The sequence below is a fragment of the Oculina patagonica genome, chromosome 3, assembly GCF_052425735.1.
Source record: "Oculina patagonica isolate OP01 chromosome 3, crgOcupat, whole genome shotgun sequence".
Taxonomy (NCBI): domain Eukaryota; kingdom Metazoa; phylum Cnidaria; class Anthozoa; order Scleractinia; family Oculinidae; genus Oculina; species Oculina patagonica.
Genome location: NC_135760.1, coordinates 26,387,996 through 26,395,683, shown reverse-complemented (window position 1 = coordinate 26,395,683; position 7,688 = coordinate 26,387,996). Strand labels below are relative to the sequence as shown.

Below are 7,688 nucleotides of genomic sequence, written 5' to 3'. Positions count from 1 at the left end.
AGGAAACAGATGATTACTTCCACTGAAAACTAGAAATCTTGCATCAACTTGACGAGTTCGCGAACAAATTCATTCATGGTGGCCAACAACTCACTTCTTCGTTTCACTTCCTGTCAACTGCGGGTTTATAGCATGCATGCAAAATGTAAAATGCGCCAGGGATAGAAAAAATATTTCCAGACGTTTCGGGGTTACTTCCCCTTCCTCAGTGGAAAATGTAAATGTACTGGCATTTACATTTTCCACTGAAGAAGGGGAAGTAATCCCGAAACGTCTGGGAATATTTTTCTATCTCTGGCGCATTTTACATTTTACATTTTAAATTATCGTTTAAATGCACTAATTATATACGCTACACAGTCACACGAAATTTCGTTTTCGAGATTTCAATGTTACCATGTTTATAACATGCAACCCGGCCAGAGAAAAGAGCACAGAGTTAGTCCAGAAAAAAAGGATGGTCATACTAAAACAAGAGAAATTGTTTGCACTCATCGTTAGCTGTTTATCGATGTCCGAGGAAAGACATGTCAACATCTCGCAGCGGAAAGCTTTAAACCTTTCAAACAAGTTAATAATTAAAATTACATTTTACTTGCCTTATTGAGTGTACGCTTGTTTTTCTTTAATTTTCACGACTTACATTAAGAATTAAGCTTACATAAGTTCAACTGTCGACGTTATTTTGTTCTGAGCGAAAGGGTTTGCTTGATCTTGTCATTGTTCTGTGTGATTTTACGAAGGCATCTTTTCCTTTTCAGAAGTTGCAGAAATTGCATGGGTCGCGCGACACCGGGCAATTTCTGCAACTTCTGAAAGCACGAGTGATATTAATTCTTTATTTTTCTCGGCCCCATGCGATAACCTGTACAAATTGGACTCCTTTAAGTCCTATCATAATTATCAACCGCGCGTTACATCGGTCTACAAAGGATGTAAAATACAATAACTTAACTTAAGATTTTTTTCAATCCAAATGAAGGCTGGCCTCGTTCTCGCGGCTTCGTCACTCGTGCGTGTAGTCTCAAGCGTGAGCCAGCTCGCAAGCTAAATAAGGGCTAGTACTTTCCATTCAGAAATGGTTAAGGCGCTGTAAAGAGCAAAAAGCGTTCCAGGTATTCGAAATTATTTATTGCCGGATAGTTTGTAAGTGTAATGTAACCATTTTTTTTTACTAAATTTTACATTGACCGAGTTCACACGACATGGCAACAGTGCAAGATTGCAGGTCATACAACCAAACAATTTATAAAATTGGCTGGAAATAGATTTAAGTTTCTTCCAACGGTGTCACACCTTTCCTAGCTTTGCTTGTGGCCCGGGGTGGGTTCCTACAGCCTTTGTGTTTCAGCCAGTCGTATCCTCTTAGCATGTATCTTATCTAACAAGTTCTGTGTGCAAGTCAATGCGGTGTGACACACCGAACAGAATTGCCTCACTTTCGCATATATATGATGTCAACTGGGAATTGGAATCGTGTGGGCTCAAGCATGATATATAAGGACTTGGCCGCACAGCAACTTTACTTGCCTTTGTCAGAATCCAGTTCTCTACAACTGTATAAAATACAGACAGACGTTTACTAACAATTATGGGAAGCAGTTGGACATGATAGCAATAACAATAAAAGCGTACAAGCAGTAGAGTAAGTAGACTAAACAGTGCAGAAGCGATCCAAAGAAATACTTTTATTATACATGAGGTAAAAGATTGTTTGTAAACAACCTTTTACCAAAGAAGTGTACTTCCCATGCATGGCAAATTTTAGGTTAAAAATATTCTTAGGAATTATTTCTGAAATTTTTAGAAATATAAAATTTCAAAAAATTTTATCTCGTGATTCGTTAATGTTATCAGTCCAAGCTTTAAAAACTCTATGTCGTGCAATGAGCATTTAATTTTACAATGCCGCTCAATCAGTACAAAACACGGAAATCGTGTCATCTCGTGCAATTGTTTCAAAGTGGTTTGTTTTTTCGCAATATAAGCGAATTTCTTGAGAAGAAAAGTCGACAGGATGACGAGAGCACTAGAAAAACACTCGCTTATATGAAAGTTGTGCTAAACTGGACACTGTCATGGGGATTGTAATGCTTTTCGGTAAAAAGTACGAAAAGGTCTTCTCGTACATGAAAAGCATCTAGTACATCAAGATGGAGATATAAAGTAAATTGTCGTTGGAGGAAGAAGGGAGCCATAAAAATTTTAAGGTGTTTTTCCAGTCCACAAGGACAAAACTTGAAAAAATCAGCCTGACTTTTTTAAGTTGATGAGATCTAAAGTTCCTAATGGCATAACAATAATATCACTTGTTTATCGCTTCAGTACACTTGCATCTTTAGGCTCTTGAGGTTTTGAAGTGAAACTGGTAAGTGTTCCTTTTAAGTGGAAGCAAACTAGTTGGCAAACCTCAAGTGTTTCCATAAAAACACCAAATAACGCCTGAAATGCTTGAGTCAAAACAACATCCATTGTCTAAGCATCTTTGTTGACCGATCCCTCCATATCCACAATCCACGCGGTTTTGAGGCGCTACATTGCAAATTTCTGTAATGAAGAAACCACGCGAAAATCAGAACTGAGGCTGGAGCAGCAGAAGAGGATAGAAATAGATATTTTCAGTCCCTGAACGTGACTAGAATAAATAAGACACGTAGAATTTGGTTGCCTTTTAAAGGAGCTCACTACAGTTTTAAGAGGGTAAATGAAATGTTCATTATATATGAATTATATATGTTTTTTTACAGCGAAAAACCACCATATGCGACATTTGAATGATAAATTTAAAAGTGCTAATAAACAATCAATATACAGCCACAATAAACGAACTGGTGCTTAATTGGGGACCGGGCACTAGTAGTTTCAATGGCGTTTTTCTCAAAATCTACACATATTCGCTCTGATTAAACATTCATGCAAAATAAAATCAAATTCTGTAAGACAGATTTTTCGCAAGATTTTTTACTAAAATTCTGTCTTAAAGTTTTTCATTGTAACTTTCTCCGGGCTGAAGAATATCGCGCGTTTATTTATACCAGAGCCTTCGTTGTAAAGGGGTCCATTCAGTATCGGGATTTACTGTACATCTTAACAAATGCGCTTTAGATAGAGTCCCTTTTGCCCTAGATTTGTTCCGCAGTTTATATAAATAAAATGTGCGAGACGACAAACTGTCGTTAAATGTCGGAGTAAACGATTTATACGTACCAGTTTGGCAATGAAGGCCTGTGTATCCAGCCTGGCAGCTACAAATATATCCGTTCACTTGGTCAACACACGCCGCTCCGTTTAAACAGGGATTACTGGAGCATTCGTTGATATCTGCGAAATAACGTTTTACTTGCACTATTTGAAAGATGTTGATTAACAGCACGAATTTGTTTTTGCTAATTAAGATAGAGATCAATAGGTAGATATATTTTCGTTAACAATATTGGTATGGAAAACACCAAATTTACTTCATTTGGGGTGAAGAAAATCGTTCGACCCAAATGACCTAATCATAAATTCTTTTGGTACTAAACCTTTTTCAATTTGCCTTTTGAGTTTAATTTAAAGTTTATAATTTATTGCACTCTTGTCGGTTCGGCAATTTTTCTCAATAGGCTCTTTGCATTACCTACAAGAAATGCTGGCAATCAAAAGAACGTGACGAAATTTGTTAGACTGCTCATTTTAAAATCATGGTTTTTGGTCGTTGGAAAGTGGGGAAAAGTTAAAGGACAAAGTTTGCCATTCAGCAACTCTTTTCCATGCAAATCTTCGTCAATATTTTAAACTTGTAAACAGCCATACAATATTACATTTAGACATCAGTGCCTTTCCACTTTTTGGCATCCATTTCGTTTCACGATTTTTTCTTACGATTGACAAGGACACGTGACTCTCGACTAGACCCTCCCTTGACTCGGCGACATTTTGACGTCATCTGTGTTACTATCCACAACTGAGGAACCTAAAATAAAATTTGTTCTTACTCGTTTGGCAGTTAACTCCCGCATATCCAGCCATACAGCTACAAACATATCCATTGACCTGGTCAGTACATGCCGCTCCGTTTAAACAGGGATTGCTGGAGCATTCGTTGATATCTGTATAACCAAAAATAATACATGTGAACTGACAAACGTATTACAGCGGGCATGTTGTGCTAACTATTCAGTATTTTATGAGCATGAAAAAGAAATGTGTACCTTTATTGATGATGTGCCACCACCAAACATATGACCAATTTTTATTATCTTTTTTGGTAAAAAAGATAAAATCAAAGGCTCATGTGAGCTAGCTCATGGATGAATTAGATTAATCCAGGTTTAATCCAGGCATAACACAGAATGGAGTGAGTGAGTGCTAACAGTGATACGCTTCTGGAACTAACATATGCATGCAGTTCTCTGATTTGTTATGCACCTAAAATTTTTCTGCCCCAACAACGACAAACTTGTTTCCGATGATAGCCTCGCCCACTCTGCTCTGAAAACAACATCGCCTGAAATACCGTTCAAACAAAATATGAAGCCCATGCAGGACACATTATTCAAATATTAAAGGGACACAGTCACGGGGATTTTCCTGCTTTTCAAAAAAAGTACTAAAATTGGCAAAGTACTCTCCCTCGTATACGAAATGCACCTAGAATATCGAAGTGAAGATATAAAGTAAATTGTTTTTTGAAGGAAGAGGGGAGCCTTCATGAGATTAAGCTGTTTTTCCAGGTCACAACTTGAAAAAGTCAGCCTAACTTTTTCAAGTTGAGAACTCAAGTTCCTGGTGGCATCACAATAATATCACGTGTTTTTTGCTTCGGTATACACACTGGTATAGTAATTTTTAACAAAACTGGACCACTTTTTATAGGTTTCCATACGTCTTTAGGCTCTTAATTTTTTTAAGTGAAAATCGTGACAGTGTTCCTTTAATTTGCCGCATTGTTAACTTCACAGTACCTGTTTCACAGTGAGCTCCTGTGTATCCAGCCGGACAATTACAAACATATCCATTAACCTGGTCGGTACATGTCCCTCCATTAAAACATGGACTGCTGTAGCATTCGTTGATATCTGTGTGAAAATTAATTCGCGTGCATTCTTTGTAAGATGTCAGTTTTTAAAGCTGTTTCCTTACACGGCCCAATGGTCGAGCATTATGAAGCAAACGGACAAGTTCGGAGGAAATGTGGAAATGCCGTATACATATGTAGCTTCCATTTATTTATTTATAATGTATTTGTTTACACCTTTATGGGTTCTTTTGATTTGAAAATGTTCGAATACTGATAAAATTGTGAAGTAAAAATAAAAGTATAAATTAACAAAATGGTAATGGAACCGAAAACCGGCTAAACATATAAAATGTCCTCGATCCCGAGGTTTGGTTTTAATTACATCTACTGCAGAGTGGTTGGGAATTATGTAATGAGTTATTGTTATAATTATTTTTAAAAATTTGAGTGATAGTTGGTTCTACGATACTCTCGATTTTGCTTTTTTAATAGTTTGTTTTATTTTGTTTTTAATTTGATTTTGTTTTTTTTGAAAATGTGTCTTTTTTGGCCTAGAGTCGATAAGGGAAATAACCGACCTTTATAGTTGGATTCGTATATTTTCGGGTTATTCTTTCTTGTCACAACACTCAGATTGTGAATTATGTAACAAAACAAAACTGAACTGACCCACTCCACAGTACTTTCCGGTAAAACCTGGTTTACAAACACACTCGTATTCATCTCTGTTGTAAATTGGTCGACAGAATGCAGCTCCATGTTGACAAGGGTTGATCATGCAAGGTGTCTGTACGAGAGAGAGAAATATTGAAACTTTTAGAGAACTGTTTTCAAATCTATCTAGTTACTTAATAAGGATTTAAGCAATAGTGGCCAAACCTCGTGAATTAAACAATCATTTGTGTCACTTGTTTGGTCCCGTGATCCGACGTTTCTACAACAACCATGTTTTCAAAAGCTGTTTATTATAGGACTATAACTTTCTGTTTTTGAAGAATTTGAAGTGTTTTACAGCTTCTGCATTCTTCGTGGTTTCTTCGATTATTTCAAACGAGCTTTTAAGGCAATTCTTTTAAATTGAAATCTTAGATTGCAGACTTCTTTAGGTATATGACGTCATTCTCGTGTTATATAACATCATAAGTGGCATGTGTTTGCCATGAAAAAAAGGTTTTTTTAGATGCTTTGATTACTATAAATCCCAAAGACAGATGTTCAGACAAATGGTCAGACAAATGTTCTAGAATGTTCTATACATTCTCACGGAACTTATTGGTGCGTAACTTTCCTAACCAGACTTTATATACATTAAATTTTTGCAAGGCAGAACGAATCATAAAATAAACCAAAACAAGACAGCCCAATGGTCTGTTATTGCAGGAATGAATTAGCTTAACACTTACCTTAATGTTATAATGGTTATAACTTTGGTGTGGAACTAAATCACCCGAGTTGTGAAACTTGTCCGTGTTCAACAGCTCACACGAATGCCCTCCGTACGTGAAGTTGTAGCGAAATTAACTGAGTAACAGTCTTGATTGTTAATGCATTGGTAAGTGCATTCTACAGGCCTGTTGACCACTAAACTAACCAGAACAGCGGCATTTAGCCGGTGCGAGGGATTCTTCACAAAATGGGCGTAATTTACTCCTTGTTGTGCGCCATCTCGTCTGAAGTTTTGAGCGTCAGTTGAGGTGTAAATACATGTTGCCAATATTAACAGAATCACTAAGGACGGAGAGAATTTGTCGTTTTCCATCTGCAAAAGAGAAAGCATCGTGTCAAAGACATGACAAAATCCTATCTTATAGATGACGTAATTTGGCGTATTTGTGACAGCTAGTAAGACTTATTTCACTTACAACATGAAAGTAAATGAAATTCTGAAAATACTGTCCGTTATAAAGTAAGACAAGAACTGAAAACGGCAGTTTCAATCGGCGAGAATTTATGAAATCATTACGCTGTTCTTACTTTTTCAAACGGTTCAAACCGGCACAAGCGACCAAATTAAAGATTATTTCAAAAAAAGAGATTTTCACAGCTCAAAGCTACATCTCTGATACATATCATTCTCTCACTTTACATGAATCCAGATGACAGATTTTTTATTCGCCTGCTGACATCCCGTACGCTTTTCATACATGTCCATAAGGTTGTTTTGGCAGCTAACATAATGGACGGATCGTGCAACAAAATATGTATTCTTCTCATGAGAAACGTTAATTAGACACCTCTGCAGGTGATTTCTAAAAAGCTACTGTTATTTCCAGGGGTTTGTTTTTCACAAATACGAAACACTCCTGATTGTCAATAATGTTTTTGCAGTGCTTACATCCTTAGTTTGCCTTCTTGGCCGCGGGGCACGTATTCTCATAAAGTTGTTTTTGCTTCTTACAAAAGAGACAGATCAATCACTAAATAAAATGCCACAATTTATTTTGATGGCTACTGCATAGTGAAGCATGTGGGTAAATCTTTAGTACAAAAATAAGCGAGGTTAAAAAACAACAATTTACTTGATAATGACATCGTGAACGATGTCGAAACATTGTTTTTTTAATCTCGCTTAGTGTTGTACTAAAGATTTACTGCATAGTGCTAGCTTTTTTCTTTTGCCCGTTGAAAATTTTGAACGGATATTTATTGTGATTCTATTTCAATCGTTTCTCATTTCAAAGAACAG

At 36.6% G+C, this 7,688-nt stretch overlaps 1 pseudogene across 1 annotated transcript; it reads right to left on the bottom strand.

Annotated features, from left to right (window-relative positions):
* Positions 1–1,844: 1,844 nt before the first annotated feature.
* Positions 1,845–7,088, bottom strand: LOC144647285 (uncharacterized; annotated as a pseudogene). Its single transcript, XR_013569556.1, has 7 exons — positions 6,977–7,088; positions 6,406–6,761; positions 5,672–5,789; positions 4,947–5,060; positions 3,978–4,091; positions 3,208–3,321; positions 1,845–2,547 (listed from the first exon to the last, which is right to left on the bottom strand). The product of XR_013569556.1 is annotated as an uncharacterized LOC144647285 (transcript).
* Positions 7,089–7,688: the final 600 nt, after the last annotated feature.